This window comes from Perognathus longimembris, chromosome 2 (assembly GCF_023159225.1).
Source record: "Perognathus longimembris pacificus isolate PPM17 chromosome 2, ASM2315922v1, whole genome shotgun sequence".
NCBI classification, from domain to species: Eukaryota; Metazoa; Chordata; class Mammalia; order Rodentia; family Heteromyidae; genus Perognathus; species Perognathus longimembris.
In genome coordinates this window covers 49,411,276-49,439,147 of record NC_063162.1, presented here as the reverse complement: position 1 = coordinate 49,439,147, position 27,872 = coordinate 49,411,276, and the positions used below count along the sequence as shown (strand labels likewise).

The following is a 27,872-nucleotide window of genomic DNA, read 5'->3' as shown; positions in this document are numbered from 1 at the left end:
CTATGTGTAACTGATATAAAGTTTTGATAATCCTGTTGCTATATATTGAAAATAATGAAGTCTACCTCCATAAAATATATTTTAAACTAGTTCAGTATAGAATAGGATAAGGATAACAATTTATAGTTATGTATCATTAAATCAAATAATGATGTGACTATTAATGATACTTGTACAATCTCTTTCATCATGATATGGTCATATTTTACATCCAACCTTCAAGTGACTAAACATTTACACCCCAAATTAAATATTCCAGGCTTGGGAAATATTACTCAAGAAACATGTTTTAGTATGATGGGAGGTTTTTGGGTTTGTTTGTTTTTTTGTCAGTCCTGGGCCTTAAACTCAGGGCCTGCGTACTGGCTTCTTTTTGCTCAAGGCTAGCACTCTACCACTTGAGCCACAGTGCCACTTCTGGCCATTTTCTATATATGTGGTGCTGAGGAATAGAACCCAGGGCTTCATGTATAGGAGGCAAGCACTCTTGCCACTAGGCCATATTCCCAGCCCCATGATGGGAGGTTTTAAAGGTTATTTTAGGATGATGACTTTTTTTTCATTCTTCACAGAAACAGCAGTTGCTTCCATAAATACATAAGGCCATCACCTACTAGCCCTATGAAAATAAGACAAGACACAAAGCTCTTGAACCTGTTTTCTTAGATGCACTGTGACTAATGAACACCATAGAATATAGCATAGAAGCAGTCAGTCAAGACTCTCTTGAGAGTATGTTAAATAAGACACCTAATACAAAAATGTATACAAATAAGTTGCTATTGTCTAGAGAAAAGTAAGCTGATATCATGTGCTGGATGCAAAGATGATCTTACTTAATCTTTCAACTTCATAAACGAGAAGACAAGGCTCAAAGAGGTTAATCCTAACTTGTGCAAAGTCGCAGCATGGGTGACAGAACCAGGTCAACCCAAATCTGCATCAATACACTCGTCTGTATTTGCAAAGCCACCTGTACGAGGCAGGACAAGGTGCTATACACCTTGACTAATGCAGGATTCAAATTTTGCTCTTAAAAGACAAAACACTGCAGTTTAGATGTGTCAAAAAGATAATTTAGACAATAAGTGCTTTTTCTTCTTACTAAACTAACATACAGATTCACTGTTGACAAAAAGTACAGCAAATATTGGTACAGGTCTGTTTCTGGGTTCCTATTGCTCGTTCACTAAATTTAAGATGTGATTAATACATTTGCATCTTTAATAGGACAAGAGGTAGGGTGGCAGGGAGTTGGAGGATGGGGATGGGACGGTAGTGGGGCTTGAACTCAGGGCCTGTGAGCTGCTGCCCTTTAGATTTTTGTTCAAGTGACACCTCTATTTCTTGAGTCACAGCTCTACCTCTGGCTTTTTGGTGTTTAATTGGAGATAAGAGTCTCATGGACTCAGTCTCATGTCTGGGCTGGCTTTGAACTGAACTGTGATCCTCATTTAAATTCTAAAGATTTAAATGACCCAAGTTGAAAGCATTTAAAACAAATCCATCTTGGATAAAGTTTACCTCTCAGACACAAAATAGATGCTGGGCTAATCTTTTGCTTTCTATAGAACACAAGTAAAATGGTTGCTCAAGGTAGCACAACATATAAAGAAAGTCTCATAGTGGTGATTACTTATTTTTCTCTACATGACTTAATGAAAGTAAAAGGAACTACACAAATAATGGGACTCAAGGGTAAGGTTGACACTACTATAGTGAGGTGGGGCAGCTGCAAGGACCACCAGACTTGAGCCACTGTGCTAGGTACATTAATGTATTCCTTACAGAGCAGAAAAGAGCACTACGCTAGAGACATAATCAAAGTGCTTCTGGGAGAAACGTATCTTGTTCTGTGAGGGTGGAAGGGAAGGGAGGACAACCTGTCAGAGGTCTGTGTTAGGGGTATGTCTATACCTGTGTCAGTTACAAGGGTAGGAAGAATGCAGCTAGGTTAGGCTCGGGATTATAATCAAAGCTTTATTTTTTAAAAAGTTTTTACTTATTTATTTTTTTATGCCAGTCCTGGGGCTTTTGATTACTTGCAAAAGAGGCTCTTTGAAATCTTAAACCATTAAATTTAAACACAAATAATTAATAAAACACCAGGCAATTTGTTCAACAGAATATAGGATTCCAATATTGCAGTCTCCACCATATGCAAATTCACACCTAAATGATATAATCAAGTAAAATAAACCATACTAACTGTAAAGTCAATAAAATCTTTTTAGATTTTTGACTCCTCAATATATACACACAAACAAAAAGGCTAAAGGAATTGAATGGAAAGAAATTAATCATTCTAACACTTTGGCTCAATACTAATTTACTAGTTTACTTGAAGTAAGATTTAAAGCAAAACATTTAAAAGAAGTAGAGTTCATTAAACAACCCCTCAAAAGGATCATTTCCTCTAATTATTGCTTTTGTAACACAAGACAAACATGAACCAATGTAAGTCCATAAAATATACAATTGGCTGCCAAAATCTTACCAGATAAAATTAGAAGAGAAGGCATAATTGAAAGCATAATTTGGTTAAAAAGTTCTGATGGGGGGAGGGGAGAACTGTAGAGGGGGGGAAGATGGGAGAAAAATGAGGGAGAAGGTAACAAATTTGTTAAGAAATGTACTGTATTACGTATGAAACTGTAACCCCTCTGTCACTTTGGCAATAATTTTTTTTTTTTTTTTTTTTTTTTTTTTTTTTTTTTTGCCAGTCCTAGGCTGTGAACTCAGGGCCTGAGCACTGTCCCTGGCTTCTTTTTTTGCTCAAGGCTAGCACTCTGCCACTTGAGCCACAGCGCCACTTCTGGCCATTTTCTGTATATGTGGTGCTGAGGAATCAAACCCAGGGCCTCATGTATACGAGGCAAGCACTCTTGCCACTAGGCCATATTCCCAGCCCGGCAATAAATTTTTTTAAAGTTCTCATTCCATATTTTTTTTTTTGGCCAGTCCTGGGCCTTGGACTCAGGGCCTAAGCACTGTCCCTGGCTTCTTCCCGCTCAAGGCTAGCACTCTGCCACTTGAGCCACAGCGCCGCTTCTGGCCGTTTTCTGTATACGTGGTGCTGGGGAATCGAACCTAGGGCCTCATGTATCCCAGGCAGGCACTCTTGCCACTAGGCTATATCCCCAGCCCCCTCATTCCATATTTTTTAAAAGCTATAGTCATGTAGAGTACACAAATAGTATGAGTTAGAGCTTACAGTAAGGAAGTTGTTGCTATGGCTCAAGTGGTATAGCACTAGCCCTGAACACAAAGAGGCTTAGGGACAGCACCTAGGCCCTGAGTTCAAGCCCCACGATCGACCCCCGCCCCCCCCCCAAAAAAATTGAGCTTACAGTAAATTCATGAAAATAAAGGAATAAAAAGGTAAAACTGGGCTGAGAACACCAGAACTTTACAATGCTCATAGAGAAGGCACCTAGCCAGTTTAGAAAGCTATGGAAGCTAGGGATCAGTGGCTTATGACTATTATCCTAGCTACTTAGGAGGCTGAGATCTGAAGATCGCAGTTCAAAGCCAGCCCTGGCAGGAATGTCTGTGAGACCCTTATCTCCAATAAAGTACCCCAAAAAGGGGAGAATGGGAGTTGTGGTTCAAGTGATAGAGCACCAGCCTTGAGCAAAGGGAGCTCAGGCACAATTTTCCAGGCCCTAAGTTCAAGTTGCAAAATCAGGGCACACACTCACCCAAACCAAACCAAACCAACCAAAAACAAAAAAGCTGGGGGGGGGGCCCCCCACGGGGGAAAACCACTTGTGTAAATGACCTGAAAATCACCAAGTCTAGGGAAGAAAAGGAAAGCAGCCTAAAAAATAAGATCAGGCAAGAGGGAAAGAAGAAAGTACATAGTCCAAACAAAACAACTGTGTGCTGGGTACCAAAGGATAAGCCTGACCACTTTTATGAACTCTTGGGACAAAGGATGAAGAGGAGTGGGAGAAGAAGTTGTTGATGAGAAGATTATGGGAGGAAAATGTTTCAAATTACAAAATTAATACAAGCTTTAGGCCTTACACAATAGGACCCATTAGGGAGATAGTTCAGTCTTCATGAAATTCTGTAAGAGTATTTCCTAAACTTGTTAGTATTTTATAACTAATGTTTCAATTACAAAAAATATGATTATGGGCGAAAAGGTAAACTACAGAGCAGCTAGTCATAGTGATGCAAGCCTGTAATCCCGACACCTGGGGGGCAAATGCAGGAGGATCTTAAATTCAAAGTGAGATGAGGCTGGCTACAGAGAGATGCTATCAAAAGGAAGGAAGGAAAGGGGAGCAGGAGGAGGAGAAAGGCAGGAATGCAGACAAAAACACAGTAAACTATGGAAAGGGAGAATATGTTCCAAAACATGTACCTGTAAGACACTAACTTCCAGAATATGGGAAGAACTCCTGAGACTTAATAACAACCACAATAATAAATCCAGTTTAAACTTGGGTAAAGGACTTGAGTAGACACCTCTCTTAACACGAACAGCTAGCAAGCATATGAAAGGATGATGTTCAATATCACTAATCATTCAGAAAATGAAAATCAGAATCAAGACAAAATTCTCAGACAAGTTAGGAAAATCAGTATAAAAGTAAATAAGACTACTGGGCATAGTGGTATATACCTGTAATCCCAACAGTCAGCAGGCTAAAATAGGAAGATCATGAGTTCAAGGTCAGCCTGGGCAATGAAGTGAGACCTTATTTCTAAATGCATAAAGAAACAAATTACTAATAAGAAAATAACAAGGCCAAACAATTTAGAGTATCTAAGCAGGTTAAATGGTGTAGCTGCTATAAAAAAATCACCACTGGGTACAGTAATCTCCATTCTGTGTGTATAACTAAAAGAATTATAAAGAGACTCTTGACAGGGTCAGTGGTATTAAGTTTGGCTAGTATACAAAGGACCTTGAGTTAGATCCTCAAAACTGCCAAACACTAACCCTCCAAAAAATGATCCCAAAGAAATATTTTCACACCTGTGTTCACTGCAGCTTATTCACAGTAACCATGAGAAGGAAACAACTTAGTTCCACCAACAGAAGGAAAATATGATATATACATGCAAAGGAATAAAATCTACCTTAGAAAGGAAGAAATCCTGTTACATGATATAATACTGATAAACCTTGAGCACATGAAGCTGAGTGAAAGAAGCCAGTAACAAAAGACAAAAATGTCATGAATCAATGTATATGAGGTATGAAAAGTACTTAAAATCTCAGAAACAGAAAGTACAGAAACAGTTTAGTAGAGCATATTTGATGTTGCTATTCAATGAGTAAGATTAAGTACTGCAGATGTACTGTAGTTAACACTAATGTACTATGTACTTACAAATGTTTAAGATGGAACCCAGGACTTTGTGCATGGTAAGCAAATATGCTACCACAAAGTGACAGCCAGTAAATTTCATTTTGCTTTTCCCACAATGAACAAACAAAAAACATGGTCAACAGAAATATAATTAAAAACTGCAAAGCCTCAGGCTAACTCCTAATGAATCCTTAATGCCAAAAGGAGAGCATGGTCTTTATTATTATTAGCTGCCTATTACTAACAAATTTACTGTGCTCAGGTTGAAGTGAATTTCAAAATTTCTCGGCCAACAAACAATGGCTGGCTAATTGTAACTTCAAATCCACAGGAAATAAAATATATGAAAGTGCACAAATTATAAAACTCAGCTCTCGTGTACCCTTGCTGAGATTGTTGATTGTGCTACCATGGAAGGTCATTTCAGGGTTCAGTAGCTTATCAGAAACACTGATTTCTAGCCAGAGTTTTAAAAAGAAATCATTATAACTTAAACAAAGCCAAACTTTAGGTATGAAAAAAATTCAGTCTTGTCTAAGTAAAAATGAATTTCAATTTTATCCAATGTGGGTAAAATCCCTGAAGCCACAAGTGAGGAAAGAGTGAAAGGCAAGTACAAGAAATAGGAAAATCTGTCCACTTGTCTGTAGTCCTCCGGGTGGAAAGTATCTTCTTTTTATTTCTTCAGTAAACGGACCATTTTAGTGAGAACTATACCTTCCATGTTGCCTGGCACAGGCAATGGTGCTGGCTCAGCTCTCAGTTTTAGCTCCTGCCCCTGGGCTCACCCATAACCCCACCCCTTCCTGCTAGGGTCCAATACTTGGCATGTAGCCAGCTGCCCTCTGTGCAGACCACCTGGCCCACAGGAAGTGTCAAACATTACTGACATCCTCTCTCACACAGTGCCCAGTGGCAGATCCTGCCATATGGCTGCTTCCAGATGAGAGAAAGACACCCATCTCCCTATGTACATCCCACACTCCATACAGCAAAGACATATCACTGTGTCAAGAACTTAATGGGGATTCTTTTCTAATCCTAGAGTGGCATCTGGCTGGTGACTCACCCTGCAGCTCATGTCAGTCCATCCCCTTGTATTCAAGACCTTGTTATTCTCAAGGCTTCTATAAAGTGATCATAGGAAGGACAGAGAAATTCCAATAGGAACAATCTATTTCTATAAATCACATGCAGAATCCAATTTTAGTCTTCACTTACAGATTGGGTGATGGGATTGAGGGTGAAGGACACAGCAACTAGACCTACCTGGCTCCTTCTTGGTAAATTCTTCAATGGATTCTCTAGACTCGGGAAAATTGTACATGTGCTTAAACACTATTGCCTATAGTTTCAGGACTCTGGCCAAAATGTGAGACAACTCACATTTAAAATCGGGGGTCTCTCTCTCTCTCTCTCTCTCTCTCTCTCTCTCTCTCTCTCTCTCTCACACACACACACACACACACACACACACACACACACACACACACATTTATACAGTGGTAGAATAGAAAGTAACAAAGGCCAAGAGCTGGTGGCTCATGCCTATAATCCTAGCCACTCAGGAGACTGAGATCTGAGGATTGCTGCCCGTCCAGGAATGTCTGTGAGACTCTTATCTCCAATTAACCACCAGAAAACCGGAAGTGGTGCTGTGGCTCAGGTGGTAGAGCGCTAGCCTTGAGCTGAAGAGCTCAAGGACAGTGCCCAGGCCCAAAGTTCAAGCCCTACGATTCCCCCCTCGAAAAAAAAGCATAGCTATGATCACTGTCACAGTTTATCATCTAAATTAAAGCTCCCAGAAGGGCTTTAAGAGCTGTACAGTTTATGACAAAGACAGTAGGGAATTCTCTTAATTTTCTTAATGTCAGGTGGTATTGATTACTACATTTAAATTTGCAAATTAATGCAGTTACTAAAATGATAAACACATGGGTAAAAAATTCTGAACTTTTCTGGAGGGAAGGGCAGATGACTGCGATTTGAACTCTTGTACTTACTGGTCAGATATTCTGCCACCACACCTCCCACACACTGGTGCCTTCACTATTTCTGATATAGGGTCTTACGTTTATGCCCAGGCGAACAATCCTCATGTTTATTCTTCCCACATAGCTGGGATGACAGGTTCATGCTGCCACATCCAGTTGTTGTTTCTTTTTTAATTGAGATGGGGTGGGGGGTGGGTTCTCTCAAATATTTTGCCTAGGGTGGCCTTGAACCTCAATCCTCCTGACCTCCACCTCCTAAGTAATTAGGATTATAGGCATGAGTTACTGCAGCCAGCCTGAAATTGTTTTGGTGTTTGTTTTTAAACATCACAGATCCAAAATGAATAACTCTTTGTAGCACTTGGAGAACAGAAGGACTACATGAGTTACATGGGGAAAAACAAACAAAAACAAGAGTTGCCACTACATTTCCTTACCCCAAATTGAAGCCTGACATTTCAGATTCCTGAGGTCAGTTCAGCACAGCAAGGTAATCAGAGGAGTAAAACCCAGAATCCAGGAAGTTGACTGGAGGCTTCCTGCCAACTGCCAGCCTTGAAGCAGGAGCACCAGTTAACACCACGGTTGAACTGACAGTAGCGAAGTGTCCAGGTTTAAAGGAAAGACCGTGAAGAAGTGCCAGGAAAAGAAACTGTTCCAGGTTGCAGTACAACAAAGGTAACAGGAATCATAGCTTTCCTTAAGCCATGCTCACCAATTTTACCCTCCACTAACCCTGCTCACTAAAACTTTGATGTTCAACCTCGCCTCTTCTTCATAGAAAGTTCAGCTTTATTTTTATTTAATGAGATAAAAACAATGAAGTTCCTTGAAGTGGCTATTTGCAAATGCTGGAAGGCAGAGAGGGTGAAAGAACAAAGAATGCTTGTAGAACAAATATAACTTTGAATTTCAACCATTTATATATGTAAAAACAACCCTGTAACTGTGCTCTACTGTATATTAGCATAAGATTTAAGCATATATCATGAAATTCCTGGAAAATAAATCTGAAGTAACTATATTTTAACTAACTAATGGTGATTTAAAAGAAGAAAGAAGGGGCTTGGAATATGGCCTAGTGGCAAGAGTGCTTGCCTCGTATACATGAAGCCCTGGGTTTGATTCCTCAGCACCACACATACAGAAGCCAGGGACAGTGCTCAAGCCTTGATTGAGTCCAATGGGCCCCAGAACTGGGGGGGGGGGGGAGGGGGGAGGAAGAAGAAGAAGAAGGAGGGAGAAGGAGAAGGAGAAGGAGGAAGAGAAGGAGGGGGAGAGGGAGAAAGGAGGGGGGAGGGGGAGGAGGGGGAGGAGACCAAAAGATTAAGTACAAACCATAAACCTCCTGAAACAAGGCTAAAACAAACTCCCTCTCAGCAATGCAAAGCCCTTCACAGTCTATCACTAATCTTCCATTTTCAATCATCCCACTGCTTCCCTTTTATAAAGCTGGTCTCCCATATAACTGTCCTACTCAACAGTTTTTCATCTTCTCCTTTATGCAGTGGTGAGTCTACCTTCCCTTCTTTCTGAATCCCTGCTTAGAAACCACATATTCAAGCACAGTGGCCCACAGCTAAAATCCCAGCTACCTAGGAGGCAGACATAGGAATATTGTGGTTCTAAGCCAGCCCAGGCAAAAATTTAGCAAGACTCCATTTCAATAAATAAGCTAGGCATGGTGGTGAATGACTGCATTACCAGTTAGGCAAGAGGTTATTAAGTTATGTAGAATCTGGAGCTCAAAACCTTAGCACCTTAAAGAAAGAAAATGAAAAGAAAGAAAGAACCACACACCCAGCCAGGCCTGGTGACATTCAAGAGGTAGAAGCAGGAAGACAAAAGGTTAAGACCAACCTTAAAAATACAAGGGCCAGGGGCTGGGGATATGGCCTAGTGGCAAGAGTGCTTGCCTCCTGTACATGAGGGCCCTGGGTTCAATTCCCCAGCACCACATATACAGAAAATGGCCAGAAGTGGCGCTGTGGCTCAAGTGGCAGAGTGCTAGCCTTGAGCAAAAGGAAGCCAGGGACAGTGTTCAGGCCCTGAGTCCAAACCCTAAGACTGGCCAAAAAAAAAAAAAAAAAAATACAAGGGCCAGGGCTGGGAAGGGGGTGCTTGCCTCGTATGATATAGAAAACGGCCAGAAGTGGCGCTGTGGCTCAAGTGGTAGAGTGCTAACCTTGAGCAAAAAAGAAATCAGGGACAGTGCTCAGGTCCTGAGTTCAAGCCCCGGGACTGGCAGAAAAAAAAGAAGAAAAGAAAAAGAAGCCACATTCTATCTTTTTTTTTTTTTTTTTTTTTGGTTGTGGGACTTGAAGTCAGGGCCTGGACATTGTCCCTGAGGCTTTTTTGCTCTGGCACTTGAGTTGCAGGTTTTGGGGAAGTTAACTGAAGATAAGATTCTAACAGACTTTCCTGCCAGAGCTGGCTTTGAACTACAATCCTTAGATCTCAGCCTCCTGAGTAGCCAGGATTATAGGAGTGAGTCACCAGTGCCAGGCTACATTTCACCATTTTAGTAGTAACTTTGTTTCTAATGTCAGGAGCAAACAAACTCTGCCAGTGTTTATCTTCACAAAGCAGCTTTTCTAATGATACACTCCTGCTATGATCTGTTTACATATACAAAGATCCCCTGGAAAGATTTCCAAGAGCCAGGTTGGGCTAAATCTGCCCATGGCAAGCCATCACTGCCTTGTTAAGGTCCTGAGACTTAAAACCTCACTATTCCTTCTCATCTTAGTTCTCCACCCAAACAATGGCATTGGGTAATAGTCCTTGGTTTGACCTATTTTATGCTTCACCATACAACTCACTAATCAAAACAGTACAAGGCCACCTGACTAGGTTTACCCACGAGAACTGGCAGAGGTTCCCATGAAACAACTGGCCCCAGGCTCTGCAGTACTGAAATTCCCTTGGACCTAAACTCTCAATTCTCTCCCACAGTATCTTCACAGCTACTTAACTTCTTAATGAAGTTGAACAGTCAGCCACCCCGGGCCTTAAAAGTTCTCATAGATAGCTGATTATCAAGTATGACTGCCAAAGCCAATACCACCACCACCACCACCACCACCACCACCACAACAACAACAACAACGGGGTCACAGATGATACAAATCATCTTCTCTAACGTGAATTATATTTTTAAATTTTTTCATTATATAACAAGTATGTTTTCACTATAAAGGCAGTTCAGATTATATTACAACGTAGATGATGAAAAGTTCCCACTGACATTTCCTCAGTTCCCAACCTTTCCTTTCTTTCTGTTATCGATGTTTATGCCACTTTTCATCAAGTCTAACATCTGATCACTTAGAGCACTCATCATGCTTCACCAAGACAGAAAAAGAGATTAAACAATTCCACCACTTGTTAGGACCTGTGATTTCAGTGATTTCTGAAAAGCATGTTTTAGAATCCATGAAATCAAATATGCATAGTCTAAAATAATCGTATACACAGATTTCCCATGTATAATACATATACTACCTATCAAATACAATATGTATGGAAATAAATCTTGTGTTAAGGAGTTATTTTACATAAATTTGATTTTTTCACTAAAAATGTATCTGAGAGAACTTCTATACTAGCTGTACACTCTTGGAGGCCATATAATATTCACTATGCTGATTATATCATAGTGATTTAAGCACCTCAGAACTTTGCCATTAAGAAATGCTGGAATGAGCATATGTTGTTTGTATGTATTTCAGTGGATGTGAAATTACCAAATCAAAGCTATGTGATTTTATTTTCACAGATATTGTCAAACATTTTCTAAAAAGATCTGAACAATTTCTATGTCCACTCATGTTTCCTTACCCATCGCTGCTAACACAGAATATAATTCTAGCGGGAGAAAACCTGATTGATTTAATGTATAATTCCCCCAACTATCAACTAACCTAAGCATCTCTTTGTACTTATGTGACGTTTAACTAAATGCCTTTTCTCCAGTTATTAGGGATTTTTTCCTTACTAATTTTCAGAACGTTCTTTACATTCTCTATATTCCTCTGCCTATTATACAGGACCTGTTTTCTCCTAACTTTTCGCTTGTCTTTTAAAAAAAAAATTATTTATTTATTTGGTGCTGGTCTTAGGCACTGTCCCTGAGCTTTTGTGCTCAATGCTAGTACTCTGTCACTTGAGCCATAGCTCCACTTGTGGCTTTTGGTGAATAATCAGAGATAAGAGTCTCATGGACTTTCCTGCCTGAGTTGGCTTTGAACTGAAATTCTCAAGACCTCAGCCTCATAAGTATCTAGGATTACAGGCGTGAGCTAGTGGCACCTGGTTTTTAATTGTAGTGTTGTCTTTGGTGATATGAACAACTTTAATCTTAAAGCTCATCTTTTCCCATTTGTACCCTAATTAATTACATATAGGCAATATTTTCTCCTTAATATGTATTCTTTGCAAACTCCTCTGGGTTCTGGCCCAGCAGTGCTTGAAACAATACAGTATACACTCTTGCAGCCCACAGGCTGGAGCGTTTCCTTATTGGTATCCTGACACTACCTCTCAATGGAGCAGGAGCCAGGCAGTGCTCTGCCAGCCTATGACCAACATTTCAGGAAGGACTGGCCAGGTCTCTTTCTTAATTTTGAAGGCAGAAACCTAACAACCTGTTCCAGACAACCTACCTGTGCCAACCTAGTCAGCCTAACACTAGCTCAAGACTCAAGAGCAAAGACCAGCCACAGAGAAAGAGAAGTCGGATTTTACTGCCATGGCACAGTTCCTGAGCCAGGAATGTCTGAACACCTGTAAGAAGATGGCCACCCTCACTGCTCCCTTAGATCAGATATGACCTATTCTCCATAGAACTGCATCCCTAGCTAGGTGCTGGTAGGTCACGCCTGTAATCCTAGCTACTCAGGAGGCTGAGATCTGAGGATCCCAGTCTGAAGCAAGCCCAGCTGGAAAGCCCATGAAATTCTTATTTCTATTAACCACAGAAAATGCTGGAAGAGGCACTGTGGCTCAAGTAGTAGAGTGCTAGCCTTGAGCAAAAAGGAACTCGGAGACATTGCTTAGGCCCAGAGTTTGAGCCCCAGGACTGGCAGGAAGAAGAGGAGGAAGAGAAGGAAGAAGAAGAAGGAGGAGGAAGTGGAGGAAGAGGAAGAGGAGGAAAGAGGAGGGAAGAGGAAGGAAGAAGGAAGAAGGAAAGAGGAGAAGAAGAAGAAGAACTACTGTACCCCTGACTTGGCAAAAGCAAATCCTGGGATATTGGAGAAGTGTAATAATTAGATACTAGTGTGTGACAGGCACAGCTGCCAAGGCAGAGTTGGTGTGAGATGGTCTCTGTCATAGGGAACCAAGGAAAAAGCTGACTCTCCTCCCTCCACATCTACACAGTGAGACTGGATCACTGATTGCTCCCCGGGCAGTTACCTCTTGCTAACACAGCCCCTTACAAGATATCCAGAAATGTATGGATCTGAGCTTCACAGGTCTGGCCCTTGGACTCACCTAACTGCCAGAAAGGTGGTCCAGGACAGTTAGGTTCCGAGTTCTGTGGAACTTAGAGGTGCTATCATCTAATACAGTAGCCACTAACCAAATATGATTATATTTAAATACACATTTTAAACATAATTAAAAATTTAGTTTCTTGGTAGGCTACCTTAATGAGTGATGTAGAGAACATCTTCATCAACGTGTTTCTTTTACACAGCACTATTCTAGATGCACTGTAAATCTTGAGTGAAGAATCCTTACTTACAGCTAGTATCATATCACCCAAGTGTCATAATTTAGTATTTTAAGTACTGTCCCTTTAATTAACATAACAGAAACACCATTACTGATGAATAGAGCTCTAATAAATAAACTTGCCTCATCACAATAAAACATTTAAACACAGCATACGTCCATTTATTTCCAGTTGCAAAAATTAATATGTTCTACAGGAAGCAATGAATTCTTGGAGTTGCATGAATCCTTGCTCCTAACAGATAAAATTCCCAGTTAATGGTCATTTAGAACACTGATCTTTATATAACCCCTAAGGCCCAGGAGTGAGTAGAGTATGAAAATACCCGGAAAATTCCAACTCAGGGATTAAAATGGTGTGCATAAAAAACAAAAATAACAAAAGTTTTCTGAGTTCAGTTTGATGCTAAGCAGGTCACCATGAATATGTTAAGTGAGAATGTAAATTAGAACAAATAAAAAAAATACGTAGGATGTATGTGTCTCTTTCACTCCATTAAATGCCAACATTCCTGAATAGATAAAATACATACATAAGGAAGAAAAAGGATTGACTATTCTTTTTATAGACTTCTAGGAACATTGAGACTTATCCAAAAGCATGTGTATAAAACTCCCAGGCAAAAAAGCTACAGCTCAATATAAAAGCTTTTCCTTTCATAGTGAAGTTAATAAGTGCATAATTAAGAGTAGGCCCGGGGGTAGAACACAAGGTAAAGCAATAAAATATTGCATTAGTCTCAATTCTATACATCTATAGTAGATATCTGTGACATTTGGGTGGCTATTTTATAATGGGTTGGAAGCATGATAAAATGGTATCATGCCTCTCTGGCAAACTCCAGTCACTGAGTTCAAACCCTAATGCAGCTTTCTCAAAAAAGTATATTATAGGTATGCTACTGATTCTGATACAGCTTTCTGAAAATACAAATGAAAGTATGTGGAGCAAACAAACATTACATTGCCTTAGAAAAGATGCCTAATACAATGCTTTCATTAGGATTTACTAAAACATTAGGGAAGAAATGAAGTTTCAAACAAAGATAATTTTCAACAGTAAGCAATTTCAGGACTGGAAAAGTGGCTTAGTGGTAGAGTGCTTGCCTAGCATGCATGAAGCCCTGGGTTCAATTCCTCAGCACCACATAAACAGAAAAAGCCGAAAGTGGCGCTGTGGCACAAGTGTAAGAGTGCTAGCCTTGAACAAAAATAAGCCAGGGGCAGTGCTCAGGCCCTGAGTCCAAGCTCCAGGACTGGGAAAAAAAAAATTACCAATTTCACAAAATGTTAACCAAACAGAATCTGGGCCTGTTGGCTGCAATCTAAACTGACATACCTAAAAACCACAAATGACTATGGAATAGGTCTGGAAATATGGGGCCCATGTAGCAAAGGTCTTTAACAAAAGAAAGGCTTCTCTCTAAATTACATTAGTATTTTCAAGGTGGAACAACTTGTTATCCATGCATAACACTGGTCTCATATCCAGCAATACCTTTACTAATAAGAGGATATGTCTGAAAGTCACACTTCTTTTTTACAAAAGTTAATTATCACAGGCTAAAACTGAGAAGCACAGGGATGACTTCCAGGGATCAGAAGAGAGGACAGCTACAGAATGAAATTAATGTTAAATATTAATGAAAAGGCAAACAGGCAAGAAAATATAAAATATGCATCAGACAGTTTTAGGATGAGGTTAAGGAAAGGAAGCAGTGAGCCAGATGAATATTAACAGTAAGAAGAAAAGTAGGAGGGAACTGTTTAAGCAGGAGAGTGGGAAAGCAGAGGAAATCCTGGAGCAGCAAAGAAATTGCAAAGAATGAAGACTCCAGAAGCCTCTGCAGACACCTCCAGTACAGGTCTCAGTTCTGAGCAGAAGCTTTTCTTGAAGCTTCTTGCTGGCCAGATTTCCCAGTCCCACCAAGGGTTTACTTTATGGAGGATTTCTATGAAGGCAGCCTGGTGTGACAGTAGAGCCTCTGATATCTGAAATGCCACCCCAAGCTAACTGGTGGCATCCTAACAACAGAGTTTAACTTGTTTGTTGTGCAAAAGATAACACAGAATTATGTTATGTACAATCAGTCAAAAAGTATTATTAGTGAATGAATGAGTACATGCCTGTAATCCTAGCACTTGAGAGGCTAAGGCAAGAGCATTGTCTCAGCAAGTTCAAAGCCAGTCTGGTATACATCACAAGATCATGTCTCAAACAAGTATTGGTGAGTGAAATCAAATTCCTTTGTCTTGATGGTGGATAAGGAGGCAACTCACAGAAGGCAGAAGGTGCTTGAAGGGAACAAAAGCAAAGGTTCAGAAAAGCAGCTGCCACCCAATGAAGACTCACAATAACTCCATGACTAGACAGTGGGAGTCCACTGGGGGCAACTCTGATGTATATAGCAAACCTATGTGAGTCATACCATAAAACCAACCAGGATATCAGAATACACAGTTGGACACAGTGGTTTATGCCTATAATCCTAATGCTTAGGAGGCTGAGAGTGAGAAGGTCACTGTTCGAGGCCAGCAATGAGTTGATAAGGTACCATTTCACCTAATGAAGCTCAAGTATGAGGTGGATGTCGGTCACTCATGCCTGTAATCATAGCTGATATTCAGAAGGCTAATATCTGAGGATCATAGTTCAAAGCCAAGCCAGGCAGCAAAGTCTGTGAGACTCTTATCCTCAATTAACAACCAAAAAGTCAAAAGTGAAGCTATGGCTCAAGTGGTAGTGTACTAACTAGCCATGAGCAAAAAAGCTCAGGGACAGCACCCAGGCCCTGAGTTCAAGTCCCAGGAATGGCACAAAAAAAAGAAAGTAAGTTAGGAAGGAAGTTAGGAAGGAAGGAAGCAAGCATGGAAGGAAGGGAGAAAAGCAAGATTAAATATGGTAGTACAGATCTATCATGCCAGCTATGGAGGAGAGCATCAGAGAATGACAACCCAGGCTGACAAAAAAGTGAGACCCTATCTCAAAAATACCAAAGCAAAAATGACTGGAAGAATGGCTCAAGTGGTAGAGTGCCTGCCTACAAGTATCTGAATTCAAACCTCAGTCATGAAAAAAATGAAAAAGAAAAAAGTCAACAACAACAACAAAAAGAATCATTATGAGATTTGTCTAAAAGTCGAGCAATTATACTCCTAGGTACATGTCCAGGAGAAAGGACACAGTGTACACACACAAAAAGTACCTAGCCAGCTATAGTGACATAGGACTATAATCCCAGCAATTAGGATGCGAAAGCAGGAAGGTTTGAGGTGAGCTTGAACTACAGAGTTACACCCTGTCTTAAATATAAAATCAACAAAACCCCTGTACAAAATGTCCATAGCAGTACTACAATAGTAGAAAACTGGGCGGGGGGGGGATTTCTATCAATTAATGAGTAAATACATAAAATATGGTAGCTCCATATAGTTAAGAGGAATGAAGTACTAATTAATACATGCTGCAATTCAGATGAACTGAAAAACATTATGTCTGCTGAAAGAAACCAGGTTTTCAAAAGGGCCATTTTCTATAGGATTCCATCTATATGAAATGTCTGAAATAGGCAAATCCTTAGAGACAAAGTAGATTAGTGGTTGCCAGGGGCTGAAGGAAGCCAGGAATGGGCAGTGACTGCTAATGAGCACAGGATTTCATTGAGGTAATGACACAGTGATGGTTATATGACTTCATATATACTAATAACCACTGAGTTGTACACTTTAAAGGTGTAAATTTGAAGGTAGGTGTTACACTTCAGTAACAACCATGAAAATTTACTAAAGACAACACACTCAAAGACAATCTACCAGAAGGGGAGAGTAGTTAGCCAGAGAAGCTTAGATATGGGGAAAAGCAAAAGCTGTACTGTCTAAGGGAGAAGATTCCTTAAAAGCAGAACTAGAAACACATGACTGTCTCCATTAAAAAGGGTCCTGTGGGCAGAATGCATCCAGGCTGCTGGCAATATGAACAAGGCCCCTGAAGTTGGGTGGCAAAAGTCCTAAAATGTGTCAAAATTTGTAGGCCCTACACTGCTCCCAGGGAGCTCTGCTTCCATCCAGCTTGTTTCCCTGTTCTAATATCACTTGTATCTAGTGGTAAATTAAACTACATTTTTAGTCTTTTTAAAGGGAAGCCAAAGTTGTACCAGCTCCCTCCATACTTTTGGAACACAAACTGAGGAAAGGTAAGAATGAACTACCATCTTGATGTTTTCTGTGTGAGTGTGCCAGTACTGGGCTTGAACTCATGACCTCACATACTCCCTTAGCTTTTTAACCCAAGATTAGCAGGCTACCACTTGAGCCATACCTTTACTTCCAGCTTTTGGCCAGTAACTTGGAAATATGAAGCTTGGGGATTTCTGTTTGAGCTGGCTTTGAATCTGTGGTCCTTAGAGGTCAGTTTCTTGAGAAGTTGGGATTACAAGTGTAAGCTGTCAACACCCAGCTTCCATCCTGGTTTCATAGGATTATTCAAGCTAGTGATGAAAAATCCCATTCCTAGAAAGCCCCCACAGTTCTCAGGGAACAGGGACAGTTGGACACCATGGATAAGACCTTCAACTTTCAACTACTATGTAGTCTGAATAATGCAAATCCATTCCCACTACTACAAAACATTCCCACGACAAAAACACTGATAAGCTGGATTCCTGACTTCCTACTTGCAGCACATGACTCTGCTCAAACCAATGAGATACATAAGCACAAGACCCAGGGAGTGCCTCAGCCTTGGAAACCAGCAGAGCCTATATAGGAAAAACCTACTTGGTGAGAATGAGATGTGCCTGACAGAGGCCTCTGCAATAAAAAGAACAAAGCAGGAAGCTGTGAAGACTGTGGCACCACAGGGAGTTGGTTGTACCAGAGTTAGAGGACCTACCCCCAACTGCTGGCTTCAAGAGATGAAGAATATATGTTTAATATGCCATTAGTAGTGCTCTATATGTTGAGTTGAACATACCTCACTCATTGCCTAAGAAAATGCAAACAGGAGCCAGAATCAGGCTGAAATGTAATCAGCAGAATAGTTTAAAAGAGTACCATATTCACCCTTACTCTGAGAAGGCTGAAGTCCGGAGATGAAGTAAAAGGCCTAGACATATAGGAAAAGGTTGAAAGAGGCCATATTCACAACCATGTCAAGCTCTGCTTCTACCTCTGCCTCTGCCTCAGAGATGTGGGGGTGGACACAGGACCTTACTACATGTACCATATTGCATAACTAAGTAGAAGACAAGAGAGGACTCTCACAGTGACACACACAACTTCATCTAATGTGTTGCTACATGATGATAATCCTAGCACTAAGGAGGTGGAGGCAGTAAGAATTCAAGTTGCAGTTCAGCCAGGGCTTTGTAGGAACACTCTGTTTTCAAAACAAACAAAAAAAAACAGCAACAAAAATATTTTAAAACAAGTCTGATGTTCCTGTTAAGTCTTTATTCTTAAACATTCAAAGATGTTTATATATTACATAGTAAAGTATTTTTTATAAAAGTAAATTGTCTGATAAAGTGTTTACTAGGATGATTATTATTTACAGGGAACACAATGAGAACTATAATTGCTCAAAATAATCAGTAAGAATATGAAGAACTGGCCCAACTTCCTGGGCTGACTCCAAAAACAATAGTACTCCTATAGGCCCATCCTCACGTCTGTAACCATTATCCCTCATCTCATACAACTTGAAATAGAAATGTCTATATACCAGAGGAATAAGAAAACAAATGCCTATACATTAACATACACAGAGAGGGCTCAGAACCACAGGTCCCAGATCTCTCTTCCTTTACTTAGTATACTCCTCTCTCCATACCTGCTCAAAAGCCTACTTACCAAGCAATATCTATATTTCTTTACTACATAAAACTCACTTGGGGGGGAGGGGCACGTGGAGGACTTTCTAGTACAGCTACTACTCTAATTCTCACTACTCGTGCCTCCATTTCATGTATGCTGGTACTACAGACATGTGCCACACCACTTTGCTTACAACTCTACAATCTTTACATTGTTCACACTTGCCCTACCCTCGTCCATGTATTCCACATAATGCTACTCACATCACATAAACATGCCTCTAGATCGCAAATCATAACTCCTTACAAAATGTCCCCACTGGGGCTGTATACATAAAGCCCTGTTCAATTCTTCAGCACCACCTATATAGAAAATGGCCAGAAGTGGCGCTGTGGCTCAAGTGGCAGAGTGCTAGCCTTGAGTGAAAAAGAAGCCAGGGACAGTGCTCAGGCCCTGAATCCAAGCCCCACGACTGGCAAAAAAAAAAAAAAAAAGGGTCCCCACTGGGCAATCATTTAACACACCATCCTATCTGAGGGCTAAGAATGAACAGTATCTACTTGGATAGGAGTTTACTGCCATTTGGGAAGACCTTAATACATGTTATTTCTTATCTGTTTGAATTTTCCTTTATATAGCCAGCACACAGTATTTTTACAAATAATCTTCCCTTCAATGGGGAGGAATGACTGTAAATATTATCACTCACAGGAATCCAAAATAGATTATCCCTATATTCTGCAAAAAGAAAAAATTCTCTATGCTGCAGTTTCTAGGAATCCTTACCTGACATTATGTTTGTTTGTTTTGTTTTTTTTGCCAGTCCTGGGGCTTGGACTCAGGGCCTGAGCACTGTCCCTGGCTTCTTTTTGCTCAAGGCTAGCACTCTGCCACTTGAGCCACAGCGCCACTTCTGGCCATTTTCTGTATATGTGGTGCTGGGGAATCGAACCCAGGGCCTCATGTATATAAGGCAGGCACTCTTGCCACTAGGCCATGTCCCCAGCCCCTTACCTGACATTATGAATTTTATAACCCAGCATCTTTTCCTTTCCTTCTTAGCATCTAGGATGTTTACAAATAAATTATTCATTCTAGACATGGTTTATCTGTTCTTTCATCTTAATTATTTTTGAGGCTTGAAAAACGATTAGTCTCTTAAGCATATTTTATAACCTAAGTGACCTAAAATGATTTCTGAATGCAGGCTTAGTGTAATTAATCACCACCCAACTAAGCAGGGGCTCATAAAAAAAAAAGAAGAAGAGAAAGAGGAGGATGAGGGAGGGAGGGAGGGAGGGAAGGAAGGGAGGGAGAAAAGGAGGGAGAGAGGGAGGGAGGGAGGAAGGAAGGAAGGAAGGGAGGGAGGGAGGGAAAGGAAAAACCACAGTGAAACCTTGAGAAATACAACATATCTTCCAAATTTTGAAAAAAACAGTCTTTTTTTGTTTCTACAAATATGCTTTTTTAAAAAGCATCTCTTGGGGGCTGGGGATATGGCCTAGTGGCAAGAGAGCGTGCCTCGTATACACAAGGCCCTGGGTTCGATTCCCCAGCACCACATATACAGAAAACGGCAAGAAGTGGCGCTGTGGCTCAAGTGGCAGAGTGCTAGCCTTGAGCAAAAAGGAAGCCAGGGACAGTGCTCAGGCCCTGAGTCCAAGGCCCAGGACTGGCCAAAAAAAAAAAAAAAAAAAAAAAGCATCTCTTGGGATTTTTAAATTATTGCATATTTAAGCATTTTAAAAGGTTTATCAGGAATGAACTGCCCATATTGACACAAAACCTCAGTCAGCTCTTTGTTATTTTGTTCCTAGAAACCCTGTGGTTGGCTTAATTTTACCATGGAATAAAAGTTCTACATAAATTGAGACTTAATTCTGTATGATAACTATCAGAGTTAATACATCTCAAAATAAAATTTTGCCTTAGTACTTAAAGATGATGTTGCAGCAATAACATTAGAAAAAGCCTGAGATCTGAGGGTGGTGGTTCAAAGCCAGCCTGGGCAGAAAAGTCTGTGAGACTCTTACCTCCAGTTAACCACAAAAAAGAGCCAGAAGTAGAGCTGTGGCTTAAGTGGTAGGGCACTAGCTTTCAGCATAAAAACTCAGGGACAGCAACCAGACTGAGTTGAAGTCCCAAGGGGTAGGAGTAGGGGGGAGAAAAAGCGCCCAGAAGAGCTGGGAATATGGCCTAGTGGTAAAGTGCTTGCCTCTCATACATGAAGACCTGGGTTCAATTCCTCAGCACTACATATATAGAAAAAGCCAGAAGTGGTGCTGTGGCTCAAGTGGTAGAGTGCTAGCCTTGAGCAAAAAAAGAAGCCAGGGACAGTGCTCAGGCCCTGAGTCCACGCTCCAGGACTGGCAAAAAAAAAGAAAAAGAAAAAAGCATGAAGAAAATAAAGGTAGGAAAAAAAAGTAAAGAATTGCTTCTGAATCAAGTCTTTGTTTAAAAAAAAACAACAAAAACCAGCAATGTCAACCCCCAAGAAAGAATACTTATATGTATCTTCCACATTCAATGCAGATGTGCTCCTAGGAAAAAGAAGTATATTTTTTACTGATGTGGTTTAAAAGGGGAGGGGTGATACATTTGCATTTTCAGAGCTTTTCAAATAGTGGACAATGTTGACATGAAGCTGTAAGGCAAATATTTGTCCCTTCTTCAGTTTATAAATTTCATGATGAGGGCTGGGAATATGGCTTAGTGGTCGAGTACTTGCCTTGCATGCATGAAGCCCTGGTTTCAATCCTCAGCACCACATAAACAGAAAGTCAGAAGTGGCTCTGTGGCTCAAGTGATAAGAGTATCAGCCTTGAGCAAAAAGAAGCCAGGGACAGTGCTCAGGGCCTGAGTCTAAGCCCCAGGACTGGCAAAAATAAAAATAAAAATAATTTCATGATGATAAAATTATGTATATAAAGCCACTAATAAAAAAGGAATCTATTTTCCTTGTAGGATGCTTGAGATTGTGTGTTTATTTGAGATGAACAAATGGTACACCAGGGAAACAAAACAAAACAGAAATTAGAATTTTGAACTTCATTGGTTTAACAAGTTCCTTTTGGGAATAAAAAAGAGATTTCATTTGTCAAATCTAAGGTCTTTCATATGCTAATTTACATGAAGACACAGCAGTATAGTAAAAATTATTATTTCTCTCTGACCTTGAAAGTAAGGGAGGATATGTGATCAAGAAAAAGCAAATTAAATGTTTGAGGAAAAGGAAGACAATTTTCCATTACATTGATTTTAGGGTTACTTGACATGACCATTTAATGGTAATCTAGTAACAAGGTTCCCTCACTGTTCAAGACTGCTTTAATATACTACTCAAGGGAAGTAGCTTTTAAAAAAACACAAACCTGATTATCATAAAGCACATACAGATGTCAGCCAGTACTGCTATTACTTACTTCTATACTAATCTGGAATTCACACCATATGGCTAGATTGATTTCTTATAACAGTACACTGTAAGCCTGGATTGATTGCTTATAACAGTTCTATGAAATGAATACCATTGCCCCCAATTTAACAAATAAACAAAATTAGAAGTTGGAGGTATGGCCTACTTTTAGCAACCACAAGGCCCTGAGTCAGAATTCTAGTACTACCAAAAATTAAAATAAAAACTTTAAAAAACATGCGATCTCAAACTTATAGAGCATACAACATGAAGAATAAAATCAAATGTCCAAATTCAGGCTTTAGGTTCATCAACTGTAACAAACATACTGCTCTGGTGGGGAAATGATAATAGGGGAGACTACACACACACAGAGGGCAGGTAGAATATGGGAAATCTCTGCCCTTTGTAACAACTCAGTTTTGTGGTGAACCTAAAATTTCTCTACATAAACATAGAAATAACTTCTCAAGATACTGCTGACCACAAGAAAGAAATGGAAGGTGATTTAAGAAAATCTGACTTACAGCCTCTTAACCACTGATGAAATAGACAACACAGGCCAGTCTAAGGCAGCCACCCAAGCAAGTTTGTCCTTTGCTTTCTGGTACTTTTATTTTTTTCTGATCAGTCATAGGGCTTAAACTCGGCCTGGGCACTGTCCCTGATCTTTGTGCTCAAGGCTGCCACTCTACCACTTTGAGCCACAGAACCACTTCTGGTGTTTTGGTAGTTGATTGGAGGTAAGAGTCTCATGGACTTCCCTGCCCAGACTGGGTTTAAACTGTGATCCTCAGATCTCAGCTTTCTGAGTAGCTAGGATTACAGGCGTGAGCCACCAACCAGCTCCTAGCTTGCTTTCTCATTTTTTTCTTTTGCCAGTCCTGGAGCTTGAACCCAGGGCCTGAACACTGTCCCTGGCTTCTTTTCATTCAAGGCTAGCACTCTACCACTTGAGCCACAGGGCCCCTTGTGGCTTTTTCTATATACGTGAGGAATACGTGAGCTGAGGAATTAAACTCATGGCTTCATGTATATGAGGCAAGCACTCTACCACTGGGCCACATTCCCAGCCCCGCTTTCTCATTCTTGTGGGAATAGTAGGATCTTGTGCCAATATAAGCCATATAGATTCAGCCATACTTACTCACTTCACTCTTCATTTCCCTTATGTTATCCATTAACATGGTCCTAATAAGTGTGTTAATTTACTTATCATACACATCCATTGGAATTATTACATGAACGCATTTGGCTCAGAGTAGAAATTCAATAAATATTTTGAATGAATAAAGAATCAACTACTTTTAACAAAAGTGATTCAAGGGCATGATGGCTAAAGCCTATAATACTAGCTACTCAGGAGACTGAGAGCTGACGATAAAAAAAGAGTTCAAAACCAGCCTGAGTAGGAAATGTCCATGACACTCATCTTTAATTAAGTACCAAAAAGTGTTAGCCTTGAGCACAAAAGCACAAGATAGGACCTAGGCCCAGAATAAACATATGGACAGACGGATGGACATGGACATGGACATGGACATAGACACAGACACACACACACACCCTTAGCTACTTAGAAGGTAAACACTGGGCTGGCAATGTAGCTTAGTGGTACAGTGCTTGCCTAGCATGCTCTGGATTCAATTCCTCAGAACAATATAAACAGAAAAGGCCATAAATAGTGCTGTGGCTCAAGTGGTAGGGTGCTATCCTTGAGCAAAAAAAAAGCTCAGGGATAGTGCCCAGGCCCTGAGTTCAAGCCCCAAGACTGCCCCCACCCCCCAAAAAAAAAGTGAAGATAAAGTTAAGTCCATTCCTGACAGAATCAATATAAAAATATTAGATTTAAAACAAAATATCCCTACAGATAAAATGTCATACAGATGTAATAAAATGCTAAGTGATGGTATCACTGGGTCATACTTTTAGCTTCTAGAATATTTGCAATAATAACCTTAAAAAAAACTTTACTAGTCCATTATGATCTTCGAACACAGACTACTATAAAATTAGAATGGTTCTGATAGAAATATGTTGTAATAGCTTCTTGTGTTCTTGTGACAAAATGTCAGGTCACAACAAAGTTGAAGCACTCAGGGAAACATTCAATAAACCGTCATTTTTAATAATCATTTAGTTGATTGAGCAAAAAAAGTAAAAATATTTTTGCTCATTCACTTCCATCAGAACAGAAAACTGTCAACGGTGGAAGAAGGCTTTCAGTTATTACTTTGTTAATACCTGGATTAGACTGACCACCCTTTAAGACAGTCTTAGTGCACTTCAAAATCCAAACCAAGCCACAAGGAGCAGCTGTTCACTGACCAACTGGTCTGCAGGATTCAGTGGACAACAAAAGGGTACCTTAATTCAATAAGATAATCAGCACATATTCACCCACCACCCAGAGTCTAACCATCTGCAAGGCGGCAGAGCCAAATGCCTATAAAACAACTGGCAATGTGCAGACATGTCCTCGTGTCCCTCATGTCAATGAAATTTCTCCCTTAGCAACAGCTAAAAAGAAGCTGAACTTTCAGAAAAATCTCAAGATATCATGATCCAACAACTTGTTAGTAAGTTATTTTGAGTGCCACTGCGATTTCCAGGCCAGATGGGTAATATGTTTTATTCAATTGAGTCTTGAATGAGGGTAACAAAATGTGAGAGAGACCCAATCTGGATCCTTTCATTGTTCAAGAGGCAAAACCTCCTATAGAGCCTTCCAAATAACAGTAGAACAATGTAGCAAAGAAAAAAGAACACACACACACACACACACACACACACACACACACACACACACACACGGCAAAAAAATCTAACTACAAGAGCAATTTCAAAGCAAGAAGCCAATAGTGTCTAACTTCTGCTTCATGCCAAGACACCACTAAACCAAAACTTGTATATATCTATAGTTTTCAAAACAACCAAACGATGTTGATGATGATAATGACGATAATGAAGACAGCGATGATGATGATGATTCAACACAGAAAAATAAGAAGACACAATAGGCACTACAAACAAAACTCAGTATAGTTTACTTTCCTTCGAACACTAACATCTCCCTATCGCCTGATGTATGATTTCCCAAGGAGTAACATACTACATCACCAATAGTTAGGATGTTTTGAAGTGAGACTGGAGATGATTTGAACCACAGAGTGAAAAAGTTGTTCTCTGTTCAATTTTCTTTCATACTCTCCCATTAAATCAAAGAGAAAGCTAATATGTCTTCAACACCTTCCTAATGCTTGCTAATCTTCTTTTGAGAGGAGGCCTCAGGCTCAGAGCCTTGGCTGACAATAATCAGCTATGTTAAAATGTTTTAAATAACATTTACAGTTACCTTCTATTTGTGGCAAAGAATGCCACTTAAAATAATGGTAGACTTTTTTTTTCAATAACTACTAAAGTAAAGAAAGGGAGGCAATTTAATCTTTAATGGATATTCTAGTTATACATATTTTTTCAAATTTGCATCTTGAAAAAATGTCTATTCTGCAGCAAATTTGTACCTTAATGAGCCTTTTATCAACATTCACAAATTATTCACCTTTTGGCCTCATATCTTTATACTGTATATGTACTGAGACCCATATATTTACACACATACACTTTTGTTGTGTTTTTTGCTCACTTAGAAGTATACTATCGGGCTGGGGATATGGCCTAGTGGCAAGAGTGCCTGCCTCATATACATGAGGCCCTGGGTTCGATTCCCCAGCACCACATATACAGAAAATGGCCAGAAGGGGCGCTGTAGCTCAAGTGGCAGAGTGCTAGCCTTGAGCAAGAAGAAGCCAGGGACAGTGCTCAGGCCCTGAGTCCAGTCCCCAGGACTGGCCAAAAAAAAAAAAAAAAAAAAAAGAAGTATACTATCAACATCATGACACTCAATATGAAATAGTTTCCAAAGTAGCTTCTAACTCATAAGGATATAATATACCATTATCACACTCAAGAACATGAAATTCTAGGCTGAGGACGTGGCTTAATGGAAGAGTGCTTGCCTAGCATGCTTGAAGCCTAGATTCAATTCCTACCTGTGGCTCAAGTGGTAGAGTGCTAGCCTTGAGCAAAAGCAGCTCAGGGATAGTGCCCAGGCACTGAGTTCAAAGCCCTAGGACTGGTAAAACAAAATAAAACAACAACAACAACAAAAAAACACTAATTCTTTTGATATTTAACCCAAATTCAAATGTACAATATTATCCCCAAAACATTTTTATGCTTTTTTTTCTTACATAGCAGATGGTTGTGACGCTTCCATAGCGGGGTCATGTGAAGAAAATATTAAGAAAATAATTAGTATAAACAGTCCATTAAATTTTTGAAAGCTGTGATCAAGGGGCTGGAAATCTGGCTTAGTGGTAGAGTGCTTGCCTAGCATGCATGAAGCCCTGGGTTCGATTCCCCAGCACCACATAAACAGAAAAGGCCAGAAGTGGCACTGTGGCTCAAGGGATAGAGTGCTAGCTTTGAGCAAAAAGAAGCCAGGGACAGTGCTCAGGCCCCGAGACCAAGCCCAAGGACTAGTAAAAAAAAAAAAAAAAAAAGCTGTTGATCAAGGCATACTCTGGTTGAGAAACTAATGGCTGGAAAGGCACAGGGAGAAAACAACCTAAATAATTGTTGTTTCTTTAAAAAACAAAAAACACTATTATACTAAACTCATATAGACACCACAAAAATATTAAGAAAAAGATTTAATACCACCATTTTATAAAGAGGTCCTTGAAAGAGGAATGAACGAATCAAAAGATTATGTCATGTAAGCCATGCAGTAATATGCCAAAATGTTCTTCATTAAAACTTTCAGAGCTGATATACATTCAAAAATAACCAGTTAGTTTTCACATTGTCTTGGAGGTACTGTTAGGACATTTAAAAATATAATCTCATTAAATCCTAATTAACAAGCTCTATGGAGAACTTATTATCACTCTCATTTTTCCAGATGAGATAATTTAAGATTCAGGGAGTTTGTGAGAAACTCTTTTACTCTGCCTTTAAATTTTTCTGGGCTAGGGACATTTCTCATGTGGAGGAGCACCCCTCTGAAGTTTGAGGCCCTGAGTCCAAATACCAATACTACAAATTAAATAACTGATTAATTAAAAATTTTAAAGGAAAGGACTCCAAGCCATGAGCTAAACTAACTACTCAGGAGGCTGAGATCAGAGGATAGCAATTTAAAGAAAACCCAGGCAGATAAATCTGAACTACTCTCTAATCAACTAGCAAAAAGAAAAGAGTGCAAGTGGAGGTGTAACTCAAGTGATAGAACACCAGCCTTGAGAGAAAAAGTGAAGCAAAAGCACAAGGCCCTGCCTGAGTCCACTTTCTAGTACCAGCACAATAAACAAATAAATAAATAAATTAGAAATGTAGTCTAATGAAAAAAAAAGGAAGATAGTCTAATTATATGTATATACATAGAATATTATACTTCTTATTCTACTCCTTTCAAGAAATATACACACACTTAAAATTCACTTTACTTGTTCCTTTATGTCTCTGAAATCTAAAATAGAAAAGTAAAAGTTAAGTACCTATCTCTAGATATATGTACATTTA

The 27,872-nt window shown here is 39.8% G+C and overlaps 1 protein-coding gene across 4 annotated transcripts in view; it reads right to left on the bottom strand.

Annotated features, from left to right (window-relative positions):
* The window catches only part of Kat6b (lysine acetyltransferase 6B), a 175,222-nt gene that overhangs the window by 113,714 nt on the left and 33,636 nt on the right, over positions 1 to 27,872 (bottom strand). The window lies entirely within an intron of this gene.